The 17,924-nt window shown below is 36.9% G+C and overlaps 1 long non-coding RNA gene across 1 annotated transcript; it reads left to right on the top strand.

Annotated features, from left to right (window-relative positions):
• Positions 1–11,789: 11,789 nt before the first annotated feature.
• Positions 11,790–13,767, top strand: LOC145129080 (uncharacterized). Its single transcript, XR_013717288.1, has 2 exons — positions 11,790–12,061; positions 13,068–13,767. It is a non-coding gene; the product is annotated as an uncharacterized LOC145129080 (long non-coding RNA).
• Positions 13,768–17,924: the final 4,157 nt, after the last annotated feature.

Genomic DNA, 17,924 nt, shown 5'->3' with positions numbered 1-17,924 from the left:
AAATCTATTACACACTGATTGTGAAACTTCATTTTGGTATAAGAAACAATATGCATGTCCCCTTTCCCAATATAACTATCTCTGGAGAACGCGTCTCTAATGACTTGTATCTTACAGATTGAACCATATGCACATAGTTTTAAATTATGGTAATTTGGATCTATGACATGTGCTAATTTAGTACTCAGTTGACCAGGCTGATGACAACCGTGACATAGCTCTACCTCCAAGGTGAAATCTTAGTGAACATGGTCCTTCCATCCGCACCTGCACATTTGAACTTACAACACATAGGCTCATTGGTTCCTCTATCCTTAGTGTGCATGACGTGGTCCCTCTGGCCTCCGGTACTCAAGTTAGCAACATCGAGCTCTTTGTCCATCACTGAAATTTTCAGATCATGTGCCCGCTTCCTCTTTCCTTGATGTGCTTCCATATCAAGATCTTTTTCCCTAATCGTCTCAACAGTCTATTCCACAGCCCGAAAGGCTGCAGCTCGCTCCCCAAATTTGACAATCAGCCTGTCAGTGATTCGACGAACCACACCAGACAATTCTTCCAATAAAATATGTGAAACGTCAATGATAATCAATTCGCGTAACGCTGTGTCATCTGTATCAATCTTGTAGCACTCTACTTCCCGCCCGGGCACCGACCTCCTATTAAACAAAACCATATTGTCATCACATAACCAAAATGTCATCACTAATCCATTATACTTTATCCACAATTTGGAGACCCGTACATAAATCCTTTATTGGCTTCCTATAATCTTCGTGACCTTCCTCAATTCGAGTATGGATCCTATGTTTCCAGTAGTACGGGCGCAATACTACCTTCCACACCTACTCATACTTTCCTCAAGAATCGTCTCGAATCTTCTAAGTGACTTCCTCATAATGGTACTCCCAAAACCTGCTAAACAGCGTCGCAACCGTACTAAAGTTTCAAACTTTATAAGATATGATGCTCAAGGGACTCAAAGAAACCATAAAGTTTCAAACTTTATCTCTTCAAACCATACAAACCACATCAAAAAGGACTAAAAGCATGACAAAAACCTAGATCTAAAGAGGAAGACATCAAAAGATGGAAGCTCGAGGACTTACAAAGAGTCCAGAAGATTCACACGAGTGAGGGGATGGTTTGATTGTTGAACCAAGGCCCCAACTCTTCTTGTTCTTACATTAAAACCACCAAAAGCTTGAAAAATGAGCAAAAAATCTTCAAAAGAACAAGGGTTTGGCCAAATGGTCGTTTGGAGGTGATGGAAGCTGAGGGTGGAGGAAACCCTATCCATCGCTTCCTTTAACAAGGGATTAAGGCCCAAGAAATAGGGTTTTGCATAAAATGGTTGCCATGGTGTGGCCAACATAATGCCACATCGTGCCACTCATTTTAGGTGCGCGTCTCAAGCATACTTTACCACATTGTCGTGACACCATTACTACGTCGTGGCCAACCATATTTTCCAAAATATTTTTGATATTCATACCTCGCAATATGGATGTTACACGTTTGATCTTTTGTGTTGTAGAAAAGAAAATTAGGTCAAATTTCCATATTTTCTAAATTAGCTAGACATGTTTTGGCAATACCGATCTGAACGGTTCCATATGAGTCGATATTTAGTACCGGTGGCAGAGCTATCTATAAGTATATGATTTGTATCACTAATCCGACAGACCCTTTGATTTGTGCACAAGATAGGATACAATTTTCTTCGGTAGATCATGACCTTGGTTATCTTATGAGGAGTATAAACATAGATGAATTGACTGAATTGTCATATATAAAAATTGGTAAGCTTTTTTCAATACCATTGGACTTAATTTCACAAACACATACTATGATATTAATATTATCATGTTTTTTATGTAGATACATTTTCAAAGGGTAAAAGTTAATCCAATGATGCTCAGCAAAAAGCGATTGGATTGCTTTGTTACCACATAACTAACATGTTATATCTTTGTTTATATTCTCTTATGTTTAATGAATTTTAAATTTTTTAGTATGTATTGATTTTGGTTGTTTACTTCTAGTCTATGTAGTGGATAGAAAGTTTCAATAGCAAGTTGTTACATGGGATGAATGAAAGGGATATATTAGAAGACAAAAATGTTGTTTTTCTTTTGTTTAAACTTAAAAAATTCGTGAAATTTAGTGTTTTTAAGATGTTAATCATTAATTACTCAACTCATTCATTTGGTGGTTCTTTTAAATGTTTGGAACTCTAAAAATATGTTTTTTTGGTGTTTTAACCTTTTAAAGTCAGCTATTTAAATTTGACGTTTTTAAGATATTAACTGTTAAGTACTCACTTTATTAGTTTGTTAGTGCTTTAAATAAGTTATTAAAATTTGACATTTTTAAAATGATAATTACTAATAGTTTTAAAACTCTTAAACTCGCAAATGAAAAAACCCAAATCCACATTGTTAATAACAATTCAAAATACCGCCAAAAGAAAACCACATCTAATCTACATGGTCAAATACCAAACTACAAACCACATCAAAAACACATAACCGCACCATTCTGTTCGCAAAATGAAATAATCATAGTTGCATTTCGCAGTTTGGTTTTGATCAGTAATCATACCAAACTACATTGTGCTCACCCTATCCGTAGAGGGGTATATTGCTCATCAATTTTGCCGTAGCAGTATTCAGGAAGCAAGTGGATAAACTATTAAAAGAGTCCATAGAGGGGTTCCAATTAGGAAGCTTGGAAGCTGAATGGGCTCGTGATCTTGTGAGATTTTGTAATCAAAACCGGAGGTTGTCATGGACAGGATTCAAGAACTCGAGCTTGAATATGTCATAAAGAAATAATGCTTTACTGATGTCATTAGTGAAATGTTTTAGATGATTGACAAAGCCAAGTTTCTTTACGAAGAGAAAGAAGTTACTTATTGATTGATTGGCTTATCTTGAGAGGGATTTGGATTGGTCTTTGATATTAGTTTCAAAAATATGTGCTATAGTTGCCTCAATTTTCTTAGTTGCTCGACTATTTTCAGGAATCATGCGTTGAGTACAATATACGTTTATATAAGGTTCTTTTTCGTTTGCCATGACACCGTCTCGTTCTCAACATCAAGATGAGATGATTGTTGTGCTTGATGACCTAGCTTCTACGAACTATGTCTTTAAACATGGAGAGAACGTCATAGGCTTACACTAGCTTAGGTTGTGGATGGGTGGTATTCTTGAAGAGACTGGGTACCCAAGTTCTATAATTGAAAATATCGAACACCCGTCAATCAAGTATATAGGAATTTTAAGGCATGTTGTTGGGTAAAAATAGAAATTAATAACTCAAGGTTTATTAAATGGAAACTAATAGAAAAATGAAGTAAATTAATTGTTCATTTATTTAAAATGACATGTATATTGAATAACTAGGTGATAAAGTAGAAGGGTAGTTTTAAATATTTCGAATTTAAAAGTAGAGGGGAAAACATGTTACTTATTAATTTTGGGTCATTTTGAAAATAAAAAGAATATAAAGGGCTTAATTTAAACATAGGTTAAATGTTGGGATCAAAAGTGCTTATTTTCTTTTCTTCTGAGTGTCGATCGAATGTTAACAAAAGAAAAGAAAACGCTGGTTTCCTTGTGTGTGGCCGGTTACGTCTACAATCTGGAAAGAAGGGGAGACCTTCAAGGTCTCTTTGTTTTCTGTTGAGTGCGAACCAAACCAGAGAAAGGGTAAGAAAAAGGGGAACGCAGAAATCATATAAGGGGTGCGTGATTTCTCACATTTGGTAGCCCAAAATTCCTATTGTCCTTCAGTTTGACAGATTCTTCAGGTAATAACGAAACCCTGGTAAGTTGATTTTTCGAAAATATTCAAATAAATGTTGAAATTGGATTTGGACTCATGAATTGCTATTTGTAATGAGCTTAGAAACATGATTGCATGGCAAAAACTTGAATATCTTGAATGCGACAGATTTGAGTTTTACTAATCTTTATTCAAATTGGAATGGAATTGTGAATTCCAACACTTAATGGAAAAAGGAATGGGCTAGGGAAAATTTTGATGATAGCATGGAATTGGTATGTAAATATCACAAGATTTGTGGAAACAAATCTACAGGTGTATCGATACAAATGGGACAATTCTAAGTAATTTACAAAGAAGGGACGAAACCTTAACAAGTTGAAAGTCGCCTGGAGCATTTTGAAGTCAAGTTACATCATTCTATTTGCTTACACATTTTTGTAAAGTATTGATCACTGACCTTTTTCCAACAGGCATGCAAGACTGAGTCACTTGTCCCTGTTGTATAAAACATGAATTTTCACTTGTTTGAAGTACCCCGTATATTATGTGAGGATATAAGCTTATACTTGAATGAGAAACAAAATTCATTGTCAATATTTTTTTTCTTTCAAAAAAGAAGTGTGTATATAGGCATATTATACTTTTTTTTGTTGCGTTGTTGGCTAAGCTAATAAGAGCATATGCTTACACCTGATATGCGGAACCAAAATAAAATATCAATGTTTTATTCATTGTCCTGTACTTCACGCTCATAGTGGATAATCATGATTGAACCTAATACTTATACGGATTTTCTACGATTCTCAGTTAATGTTGTATGCAACAATTTAACATATTAATTAGTTATGATAAGCTAGGAAATTGCATAGCTTTAACAACACGATTCATTGGCTTTAATTTACATGATCTTTGGGTGTATAAGTAATCAAAAGATTAGTTAAACATTGCTATAACTCTATTGGTATCTGTAATCACCATGTTAATTTTTCGTGCGATGGAGTTGTTTTCAAGTGGGACCCAATTTGTCTTGGAATGCATCAATGTTTAGCCAACTTGTACTTTACTTTGGTTAAAGAACAAAAGCATGTGAGACTAAATGGTTGATATATCACCATCACAAGGTCATGGACCCAAGTGGTACATATTGTTTAGCAATTATATTTTTGATGATAAGTCATGAACAAAAGCAACTATCTTTGTTAATTCCATTCCACTCCCAATATTCACATTACCTAAATAATCAAATGTGAAATTAGCTTCTCATTCATACACTAAACAAATTATAGTGAACTCAAAACTGTTCCTTGATCTGATTTCATACAAGTGGGAAAATTGTCTCGGTTTAAATACAAATGACAAAATTAAACACCTAGCTAGTGGTTAATTGGTTGTAAGAATGCTGCATAGAAGTCATAATGCGCCCAACTGAGAAGCAATATCTCTGAATGTATATTCACTGCATGGAATTGTGAGGCCGCCCATTTGATGAACATACCCAAATTCTTGCTCTGCCTGATCTAGTAATTCTTGAAATGCAGGTTGGCTTAACAACCATACAGGAACCACAAATCGCTTCTTCTCTTGCTCACCAACATAAATTGCTAAATAACCTTTCGGAATGTCCATACATTTGGTTGTGCTGCTTCCATTGGATAATGATCTTCTGAGAATTTGTTTTGCTTGAATGATCCGAGGAAAAAGGATGGCCATTTTTAAGGAGGGTGGTGTCTGTTCACTTCAAAGGCCTGATTGTGGATGGAAACTCTCAAAGCATGCACGTTTTCTTGGTGAAAAGTTGTGAAGGATTTCAGAGGAAGTTGTGGTTGTGTTATTCATATCGAATGGTTTTTATATACAGAGATACAAGGAGATCTTGATAGAGGATGGTGACATCTGGTGGAAGAAAAGGCAACCTCACATGGCTTTGTCTTCCAACCTGTAAGACAGATCCAATGTCTAATTCACCTATTAATGATAGGGCCAGATATGTTTCAAGAAAACCCCAGAGACCTGAGCCACAATTTCGTGCTTTTTAGGGGGCATTACCACATTCCTCTTAATATTACATGGGACCATGATGCTTCTACCGTATTTTATTCCCACCTTAATTTAGAATACCGGTGATACAAGTTATTTGCTTTGTTAATTCTTTTCTATACACAAGTACATGATTAAGCCATATTATTGCTTGTGACTTTGTTGTTGTGGTATTCAAGATCATACTTTTATACAAGTTAGAAGACAGCACATGATCTTGCCTTCCTGCTGCAATGTCCCCATCTGTCATATAATTTCCTTTTTCTCACTTATTGTACATTTGATTCTCCAATAAACCTTTATATATAGAATATTATAGCCAAAAGCTCTGGCATAATTTCGTCTGAAACTCCTGATGGCTTTTACACAAAGAGTATTGACTTTATTCAATAAGTAAAGGTAGAAAACAGAAAAAGGCACTTGCAGGTGGGACAAAAACTGCACACTTCACTTTTGATTTGGGAGAACATACCAAATTGGAGCAACTTTTCTGAGTTTTTTCATTAAATTGCAAAAGGGAAATAGACAACATCTATAAAAAGGAAAATGCTTCCTAAACCAGTGGGGGAACTAACCCACTTCTTGATTACGCCTAAAGAAAAGGAAATATGACCAACATGGCCTTTTGATAGAGTCAAACCACTGAATAAACATATGTTTCCCAATATACCCTCTGGATTAAACCAACATATTCCCCCTTAATCCAGAGTCTTTATTCCAAGCGTTTCTCTCGTTTCCTTGAACATGATTTTTGCTTGCTTCTCCCATGGAAGACAGGATGCTTTACTAGTTCAATAGCTTACTTATTGTTGATGTGGATTGTAACTGGACCTAGTTTTTCCCCTGTTACCTGGATCAACCAACGAACCCAGACTCCTTGACATGTTGCCATAGTTTCTGCCATAAACTCCGCTTCACACGATGACAGTGCAACACACCTCTATTTCTGGGAACTCCATGTCACTGGACTTTCGTTCAAGTAGAACACCATTCCACTTGTAATTCTTCTGTCAACCAGGTCTCGGGCGTGATTGCTATCCGAGAATGCAATCACTTCATTCTTTCTGGAGCTTTGAGGGTAAAACTGTCCAAGATTGAGAGTTCCCTGTACATATCTTAGAATTCTCTTCACAACTTGATGGTGAAGTTTAGCGGGCCTTTAAAGGAACCGACTTACAATTCCCACTGCATATGCTATTTAACGTCTAGTGTGGCATAAATATCTCAGACCACCAACAATACTTCTATATTCAGTAGCATTTACGGGTTCACCATCTTCATCTTTTGTCAATTCCAGCTTGTGCTCGATGGGTCATTCTGCCCCCATTGCATTCTTCCATGCCTATTTTTTTCAACAAACTCTTGGCATATGATGTTTATTTTAAGCTGATTCATTTCTCTTCTTGAGTCACCTCAATACCCAAGTAGTATGATAACAACTCTCAGTCGCTCATCAAATTCTTGGTTCTTTTGTTTCTTGAATGTGTTTACTTCATTTTCATTTCCTCCGGTTACAATGAGGTCATCAATGTAGACCGCTACTATCAACACATTGTCTTGTGAGTTTCTTGTGTACACTGCATACTCATGAACACACCTTTTAAAACCAATTTGCTTTAGTTACGTGTCCAGACGTGCGTTCCAAGCCCAGGGGCTTGTCGAAGGCCATACAATGCCTTGGATAATTTGTACACCATTACGTTTGAGTATTTCTTCACGAAGCTCTCTGGCTACGATACGTACACTTCCTCTTCCAACTTCCCGTGCAAGAATGCCGACTTCACATCTAGATGGTGGACCCAACATCCATTCTTTCATGTGAGAGCTAGGAGTACTCTTACTGTTTCGAGACGGACAACTGGAGCTAAAACTTCTTCAAAATCAATCCATTGTTTCTGAACATATCCCTTCTCTAATTGGAATTTGTGGTTCAAGATGTTTCCTTTTGGGTCTCGCTTCAGTTTGATCAACTACTTGAGACCAATGGGGTTTCAACCCTGTGACAGCTTCACTAACTCCCATGTCTTGTTCTTCTCAATGGCACGCAATTCGTTTTTCATAGCTTTTACCCACTCGACATTACTCTTTGCTGCTTCAAATGAGGTTGGTTCTTTGTGATCCAACGTAAGCATATGTTCATCTTCTTGTCTGCAGATATCCGAAAACCGACGATATCTCTTTGGTACACCACCACCTGTTGATTCTGAAATGGTGGTGTTTAAGCCGGTTGAACTGGCAGGTAGGTTTAGATGGTGAGGATGGAAGAGTGTTTATTGGAGAGTTATGGGCCTGATCTGTTGGGCTCTGTTCATTTTCGAAATGGGCCTATTAACATATATTGAAGAAGTTCATTGGAGTATCACCTTCTCTAAAGCCCTAAGTTTCTGAAGGTGCATCATATTCTATGTGTTCATCCGCCTCCTTGTTGTATCCTTCCCCAACCAACAGACATCCTAAATGTTCTTTAAATCATTCAGAATTCTCCAAAATCCACCCTTTGTCTTCCTCAAAGTACACATGTTTGCTCACACAAGTCTTTCCAGTGTAATGATCAAATAATCTATATGCTTTAATTCTGGTTTCTGTTCCAAGATACACATATTTCTTGCTCCTATCTTCGAGTTTCTAGAGATGATTATTCATGACTTTCGTATGAGCAATACAGCCAAACACCCATAGGTGTTCAATATTTGGTTTTCTTCCGGTCCAACACTTGTATGGGGTTGTGTTTTCTAACGCCTTTGTTGACACACGGTTAAGCACATACACTGCATGTCTTGCTGCTTCTCCCCATAACGTCTCCGACACTTTCTTAAACTTCAAGATTGTTCCCATCATCAGCAAGCTACCATGTCGTGGCCTCCCTTTGTCCATGTCATGGTCGCAAAATGACAAAATTATCGGTTGATCTTCAGTCGCCACGTTGTGGCGGCTAGAAGGCCACGTCCTTGGAACTGCATCAACACAACTTAATGAAATAAGTTGTTTTTCTTCATCCTTAAGAGCTCCAAAGCTCATATATGATTCTTCCTAAGTTCTTCACAGATAAAGTTTCCAACTTTATCCATTAAGATATCCCAATACGCCAAGATCTCAAAAGATAGGTCCTTAATGGCTACTTAAGGCATGAAGTCACCCATTAAGCACTTCATCCTTACAATCTCCAGTCCAAAACAAACAGAAGGGTTTTAGGGGTCCTAATGTTCCCTAAAAATGCAAACTTTTTCGAAAAGCACGCACCATGCTTGTCCTTTCCCAAATCTAGGTCAGAAGATGAAATATGACCTAAAACTCATGCAAAGTCTTCCAACCACCCCCAATTTCTAGATCTATATGATATGATGCTCAAGGGACTCAGAGAAACCATAAAGTATCAAACGTTATCTCTTCAAACCATACAAACCACGTCAAAAGGGACCAAAACATGAAATAAAACCTAGATCTAAACAGGAAGACATCAAAAGATGGAAGCTTGAGGACTTACAAAGAGTCTAGAAGACGCTCGTAAGTGTGGGGAAAGATTTGATTGTTGAAACAAGGCACCAACTCTTCTTCTTCTTCCTTTAAAACCACCAAAAGCTTGCAAAATGAGCAAAAAAACTTCAAAAGAAGAAGTGTTTGACCAAAGGTTCGTTCGGAGGTGATGAAGGTTGAGGGTGGAGGAAACCCTAGCCATCACTTCCTTTAAATATGACTTAAGGCCGAAGAATTAGGTTTTTGCATAAAATGGTTACCACGACATGGCCAACATAGTGCCACATCATGGCACTCATTTAATATGTGTGCCTCAAGCAAAATTTGCCACATTGTGGTGATACCTTCACCACGTCGTGCCCAACCATATTTTCCAACATAGTTTTGATATCCGTACCTCGAAATCCGGATGTTACACGTTTGATCTTTTGGGTTGGCAGAGAGAAAATTAGGTCAAATTTCCCATATTGTCTAAAGTAGCTAGACATGTTTTGGCAATTCCGATCTCAACAGTTCAATCTGAGTCGACATTTAGTACCGGTGGTGGTAGAGCTATCAGTAAGTATATGATTTCTAACACTAGCCCCACATAACCTTTTATTTGTGCACAAGATAGGATACAATTTTCTTCCGTAGATCATGAACTTGGTTATCTTATGAGGAGTAAATAAATAGATGAATTGATTGCGAAATTATCGAGTATAAAAATTGGTAAGCTTTTTTCGATAGTTTTGGACTTAATTTCACAAACACTTACTATGATATTAATATTATCATTTTTTATGCATATAAGCTTTCAAAGGGTAAAAGGTAATCCAATGATGCGCAACAAAAAGTGATTGAATTGCTTTGCAACCACATAACTAACATGCTATATCTTTGTTTATATTCTCTTATGTTTAATAATTTTTTTAATTTTTTAGTATGTAATGATTTTGGTTGTTTACTTGTAGTCGATGTAGTGAAAAGAAAGTTTCAATAGCAAGTTGTTACATAGGATGAATGAAAGGGAAATATTAGAAGAAAAATATTTTGTTTTTGTTTGGTTTAAACTTCAGAAATTGGTGGAATTTGGTGTTTTTAAGATGTTAATTGTTAATTACTCAACTTATTCATTTGATGGTGCTTTTAAATGTCGCGAACTCTAAAAATATGGTTTGGTGGTGTTTTAACTTTTTAAAGTAAGATATTTAAATTTGGCGTTTTTAAGATGTTAACCGTTAAGTACTCACTTTATTAGTTTCTTAGTGGTTTAAATAAGTTATGGAAATCTGACGTTTTTAAGATGTTAATTACTAATAGTTTTGACACTCTTAAATACCACAAATTAAAAAACCCAAATCGACACGGTGAATAACAACACAAAATATTGCAAAAAGAAAACCAAACCAAATCCACACAGTCAAATACCAAACTACAAACCACATAAAAACTCCACATAACCGCACCATTCGGTTCACAAAATGAAATAATCGTACTTGCGTTTCGTAGTTTGGTTTTGATCAATAATCACATCGAACTACACCATACTCACCCCTATCTCTAGAGGGGTGTATTGCTCATAAGTTCATCGTAGCATTATAAAGGAAGCAAGTTGATAACCTGGGGTCCATAAATTAGCTAGCGTGGAAGCTGAATGGGCTCATGATCTTATGAGATTTTGTAATCAAAACCGGAGGTTGTCGTGCACACGATTCAAGAACTCGAGCTTGAGTAAGCCATAAAGGAGTAACGACTTTACTAATGTCTTGAATGAAAAGTTTTAGATGATTGACAAAGTCGAATTTCTTTATGACGGCAAAGAAGCAACTTTTTGAATGATTGGCTTCTCTTGAGAGGGATTTGTATTGGTGTTTTGATATTAGTTTCTGAACTGCGTGCTATAGTTGCCTTGATTTTCTTAGTTGCTCGACTATTTTTAGGAATCATGCGTTGAGTACAATATTCGTTTATGTATGGCTCTTTTTCTCCCGAAGCATGATTTGTCTCCTCCTATTTCCACGACACCATCTCATTCTCAACAACAAATTGAGAAGATTGTTACGCTTGATGACCTAGCTTTTACAAATTATGTCTTTGAACATGGAGAGAACGTCATAGGCTTACACTTGCTTAGGTCGTGGATGGGTGGTATTCTTGAAGAGACCGGTACCCAAGTTTTATAATTGAAAATATCGAAGAACACAAGTCAATCAAGTATATAGGAATTTTAAGGCTGGCTGGTGGGCAAAAATAGAAATTAATAACTCAAAGTTTATTAAATGGAAACTAATAGAAAAATGAAGTAAATTAATTGTTTATTTATTTTAAATGACATGTATGTTGAATAGTTAGGTGATAAAGTAGAAGGGTATTTTGAAATATTTCGAACTTAAAAGTAGAAGGGAAATATGTTACTTATTAATTTAGGGTCATTCTGAAAATGAATAGAATATAAAGGGCTTTATGTAAACATAGGTTAAATGTTTGGGTTCTAAAGTGGATACTAGGGAGCATCTTATTTTCTTTTCTTCAGAGTGTCGATCGAATGTTAACAAAAGAAAGGAAAACGCTTGTTCCTTACTTCCTTGTGTGTGCGTTGTTATGTCTACAATCTGGAAAGAACTTCAAGGTCTCTTTTTATTCTGCTAAGTGCGAGCCGACCCAGAGAAAGAGGAAGAAGAAACGGAGCACAGAAATCATATAAGGGGTGCGTGATTTCTCACATTTGGTAACCCAAAATTCCTGTTGTCCTTCAATTTGACAGATTCTTAAGGTAATAACCAAACCCTAGTAAGTTAATTTTTCGAAAAATTCAAATAAATGTTGAAATTGGATTTGGACTCATGAATTGCTATTTGTTATGAGCTTAGAAACAAGATTGCATGGCAAAAACTTGAATATCTTGAATTCGACAGATTTGAGTTTTACTAACCTTTATTCAAATTGGAATGGAATTGTGAATTCCAACACTTAATGGAAAAAGGAATGGGCTAGGGAAAACTTTGATGATAGCATGGAATTGGTATGTAAATATCACAAGATTTGTGGAAACAAATCTACAGGTGTATCGATACAAATGGGACAATTCTAAGTAATTTACAAAGAAGGGACGAAACCTTAACAAGTTGAAAGTCGCCTGGGAGCATTTTGAAGTCAAGTTATATCAGTCTATTTGCATACACATTTTTGTTAAGCACTGATCACAGACCTTTTTGCAACAGGCATTCGAGACTGAGTCACCTGTCCCTATTGTATAAAACATGAATTTTCACTTGTAACTCATCAATGTTTAACCAACTTGTACGTTACTTTGGCTAAAGAACAAAAGCATGTGAGACTTAATGGTTGATATATCACCATCACAAGGTCATGGACCCAAGTGGAACATATTGTTTAGCAATTATATTTTTGATGATAGGTCATGAACAAAAGCAACTATCTTTGTTAATTCCATTCCACTCCCAATATTCACATTACCTAAATAATCAAATGTGAAATTAGTTTCTCATTCATACACTAAACAAATTATAGTGAACTCAAAACTGTTCCTTGATCTGATTTCATACAAGTGGGAAAATTGTCTCGGTTTAAATACAAATGACAAAAAAACCTAGCTAGTGGTTAATTGGTTGTAAGAATGCTGTATAGAAGTCATAATGCGCCCAACTGAGTAGCAATATCACTGAATGTATATTCACTGCATGGAATTGTGAGGCCGCCCATTTGATGAACATACCCAAATTCTTGCTCTGCCTGATCTAGTAATTCTTGAAATGCAGGTTGGCTTAACAACCATACAGGAACCACAAAACGCTTCTTCTCTTGCTCACCAACATAAATTGCTAAATAGCCTTTCGGAACGTCCATACATTTGGTTGTGCTGCTTCCATTGGATAATGATCTTCTGAGAATTTGTTTTGCTTGAATGATCCGAGGAAAAAAGATGGCCATTTTTAAGGAGGGTGGTGTCTGTTCACTTCAAAGGACTGATTGCAGATGGAAACTCTCAAAGCACGTCTTGTTAGATTTCAGGGGAAGTTGTGGTTGTGTGATTCATATCGATTGGTTTTTATATACAGAGATACAAGGAGATCTTGATAGAGGATGGTGACATACAGTGGACGAAAAGGCAACCTCACATGGCATTGTCTTCCAACCTGTAAGACAGATCCAATGTCCAATTCACCTATTAATGATAGGGCGACATATGTTTGATGAAATCTCCAGAGATATTAGCCACAATTTCGTGCTTGTTAGGAGGCATTGCCACATTCCTCTTAATATTACTTGGGACCATGGTGCTTCTATATATCCACCTTAGTTTCGAATACTGGCGATACAAGTTAACTTCTTTGTTAAATTCTTTTCTATACACAAGTACATGATTAAGCCATATTATTGCTTGTGACTTTGTGGTTGTGCTATTAAAGATCACACTATTATACAAGTTAAAAGACACAACACATGATCTTGCCTTCCTGTCGCAATGTCCCCATCTGTCATTTAATTTCTATTTTATCACTTATGGTACCTTTGATTGTCCAATAAACCTTTATATATAACATCAGATAGGCAAAACACCAGCATATTTTACTCTCAACCACCCCTGTACATCTTTCACTTTGAGATTACTCTCAAATTGGTCGTGGTAAGAAAATTGCAAAGCTTTATCTGAGTACTCAGTCGCTATAAATTTAATGATCTTTGGGTGTGTAGGTAATGAAAAGAGTAGTTAAACATTGTTATAAATCTATTCGTATATCAAATGAATAGGTTGGTTTTTCAAAGGACGGAATTGTTTTCACGTATAACACAATTGGGTCTTACAATGTATCAATATTTTGCCAACTTATATTTTAATTTGGGTAAGGGAACAAAAGCATGTGAGAGTTAATGTTTGATAAATCATTATCACAAGGTCTTGGACCCAACTGCTACGCCTTGTTCACCACTCATTTTGAATAAGTTTGTACAACTTGATAAGAACCACACTGTTTATTGAGTTAAAATACCATAACTCCTAACATTAACAATTGATATTACCAAATATTTGATCCCCCGGTTAACATCATTTGTTTTAAATCACTTTAAAAGTCAATTAGAAGAAAGATTAGATAGCATATTAGTTCGGTTTACCATAAAGAGAAACCATCTTTGTTAGCTCTGTTTGCTTTATGCAGTTTTATAAGACAAGCGAAGATATAACATTAAATACAATACTCTCCGTTTCGCTCCGAACCAAAAATTCACATTTCCAAAATAGTCGATGGTAAAATTAGTTTCTCATTCATACAATGAAAAATTTATAATGAACTCAAAACTGTTCCTTGATCCGATTTCATACAACTGGGAAAATTGTCTGTGAGTTAATTACAAATGATAAAAAGAACCTAGTGGTTAGTTGGTTGTAAAAATTCTGTAAGGAAATCATAATGCGCCCAACTGAGAAGCAATATCACTGAATGTATATTCACTACATGGAATTGTGAGGCCGCCCATTTGATGAACATACCCAAATTCTTGCTCTGCCTGATTTAGTAATTCTTGGAATGCAGGTTGGCTTAACAACCATACAGGAACAACAAATTGCTTCTTCTCTTGCTCACCAACATAAATTGCTAAATGGCCTTTCGGGATTTCCATACATTTGGTTGTGCTGCTTCCGTTGGATAATGATCTTCGGAGAATTTGTTTTGCTTGAATGATCCGAGGAAAAAGGATGGCCATTTTTAAGGATGGTAGTTGCTGTTCACTTCAAAAGCCTGATTGAGGATGGAAACTCTCAAAGGATGCACGTCTTTTTGGTGAAGAGTTGTGAAGGATTTCAGAGGAAGTTGTGGGTGTGTTATTCATATCGAATGGTTTTTGTATACAGAGATACAAGGAGATCTTGATAGAGGATGGTGACATCTGGTGGAAGAAAAGGCAACCTCACATGGCTTTGTCTTCCAACTTATAAGCCAGATATGTTTCAAGAAAACCCCAGAGACCTGAGCCACAATTTCGTGCTTGTTAGGGGGCATTACCACATTCCTCTTAATATTACATGGGACCATGATGCTTCTACCGTTTTTCATTCCCACCTTAATTTAGAATACTGGTGATACAAGTTATCTACTTTGTTAATTCTTTTCTATACACAAGTACATGATTAATTAAGCCATATTATTGCTTGTGACTTTGTAGTTGTGCTATTCAAGATCATACTTTTATACAAGTTAGAAGAGACAGCTCATGATCTTGCCTTCCTGCTGTAACGTCCCCATCTGTCATATAATTTCCTTTTTCTCACTTACATGTACATTTGATTCTCCAATAAACCTTTATATATAGAATATGATAGCCAAAAGCTCCGGCATAATTTCCTCTCAAACACCTGATGGCTTTTACACAAAGAGTATTGACCTTATTCAATGAGTAATGGCAGAAAACAGAAAAAAGGCACTTGCAGGTGGGACAAAAACTGCACACTTCACTTTTGATTTGGGACAACATACCGAATTAATGGAGCAACTTTTCTGAGTTTTTTCATTAAATTGCAAAAGGGAAATAGACTACATCTATAAAAAGGAAAATGCCTCCTACACTAATGGGGGAACTAATCCACTTCTTGATTACGCCTAAAGAAAAGGAAATATGACCAACATGGCCATTTGATAGAGTCAAACCACTAAATAAACATATGTTTCCCAATATACACTCCGGATTAAACCAACATATCCCCAGTTAATCCAGAGTCTTCATTCCAAGCTTTTCTCTCATTTCCTTGAACATGATTCTTGCCAACGGTTTGGTGAGGATATCATCCTTCTGTTCATGACTTACAACATGCCTTACAAAAACATCCGCCCTTTCAATGCATTCTCTAATAAAATGGAACCGGATATCTATATGCCTGCTTCTCCCATGGAAGATGGGATGCTTTACTAGTTCAATAGCTTACTTATTGTCGATGTGGATTGTAACTGGACCTAGCTTTTCCCCTGTTGTTACCTTACCTCCTGGATCAACCAACAAAGCCAGACTCCTTGACATGTTGCCATAGTTGCTGCCATAAACTCTGCTTCACACGATGCCAGTAAAACACACCTCTGTTTTTGGGAACTCCATGTCATTGGACTTTCGTTCAAGTAGAACATCATTCCACTTGTACTTCTTCTATTAACCAGGTCTCGGGCATGATTGCTATCCGAGAATGCAAGCTCTTCATTCTTTCTGGAGCTTTGAGGGCAAAACAGTCCAAGATTGAGAGTTCCTTGTACATATCTTAGATTTTAGAATTCTCTTCACAGCTTGATGGTGAAGTTTAGTTGACCTTTCAAGGAACCAAATTACAATTCCCACTGCATATGCTATGTCAAGTCTAGTGTGGCATAAATATCTCAGACCACCAACGATACTTCTATATTCAGTAGCATTTATGGGTTCACCATCTTCATCTTTTGTCAATTCCAGCCTGTGCTCCATGGGTACCTCCGCCCCATTGCATTCTTCCATGCCTATTTTTTTCAACAAACTCTTGGCATATGATGTTTGTTTTAAGCTGATTCCCTTCTCTTCTTGAGTCATCTCAATACCCAAGTAGTATGATAAAATCCCAAAGTCGCTCATCTCAAATTCCTAGTTCATTTGTTTCTTGAATGTGTTTACTTCATTTCCGTTTCCTTAGTGACAATGAGGTCATCAACATATACCCCTACTATTAACACGTTGTCTTGTGACTTTCTTGTGTACACTGCATACTCATGAACACACCTTTTAAAACCAATTTGGTTCCGGTTCTTGTCCAGACGTGCGTTCCAAGCCCGAGGGGTTTGTCGAAGGCCATACAATGCCTTGAATAATTTGTACACCATTCCGGTCGAGTCTTTCTTCACGAAGCCCTCCGGCTGCGATATTTACACATCCTCTTCCAACTTCCAGTGCAAGAACGCCGATTTCACATCTAGATGGTGGACCCACAATCCATTCTTACCTACGAGATCTAGGAGTACTCTTACTGTTTCGAGACGGGAACTAGAGCAAAAACTTCTTCAAAATAAATCCATTATTTTTGAACATATCCCTTCGCCACTAACTGGGCTTTGTGCTTCAAGATGTTTCCTTTTGGGTCTCACTCCAGTTTGATCACCCACTTGAGACCAATGGGTTTTTGACCCTGTGGCAGCTTCACTAACTCCCATGTCTTGTTCTTCTCAATGGCACCCAATTCGTTTTTCATGGCTTTTACCCACTCGACATTACTATTTGCTACTTCAAATGACGTTGGTTCTTCGTGATCCAGAGTGAGCATACGTTCATCTTACTGTCTAGATGAACTGTCTGTAGATAATGATAACCGATGATATCTCTTTGGTGCACCACCACCTGTGATTCTGAAGTGGTGGTGTTTGAGCCGGTTGAACTGGCAGGTGTAGTAGGGTTGGATGGTGAGGACAGAAGAATGTTTATTGGATCTATGACATGTGCTAATTTAGTACTCAGTTTTTGACCAGGCTGATGACAACCGTGACATAGCTCTACCTCCAAGGTGAAATCTTGGTGAACATGGTCCTTCCATCCGCACCTGCCACATTTGAACTTACAACACATAGGCTCATTGGTTCCTCTATCCTTAGTGTGCATGATGTGGTCCC

This window comes from Lactuca virosa, chromosome 8, assembly GCF_052849685.1.
Source record: "Lactuca virosa cultivar CGN04683 chromosome 8, Lactuca_virosa_CGN04683_v6, whole genome shotgun sequence".
NCBI lineage: Eukaryota > Viridiplantae > Streptophyta > Magnoliopsida > Asterales > Asteraceae > Lactuca > Lactuca virosa.
This window is presented reverse-complemented; position numbering and strand designations above follow the sequence as displayed.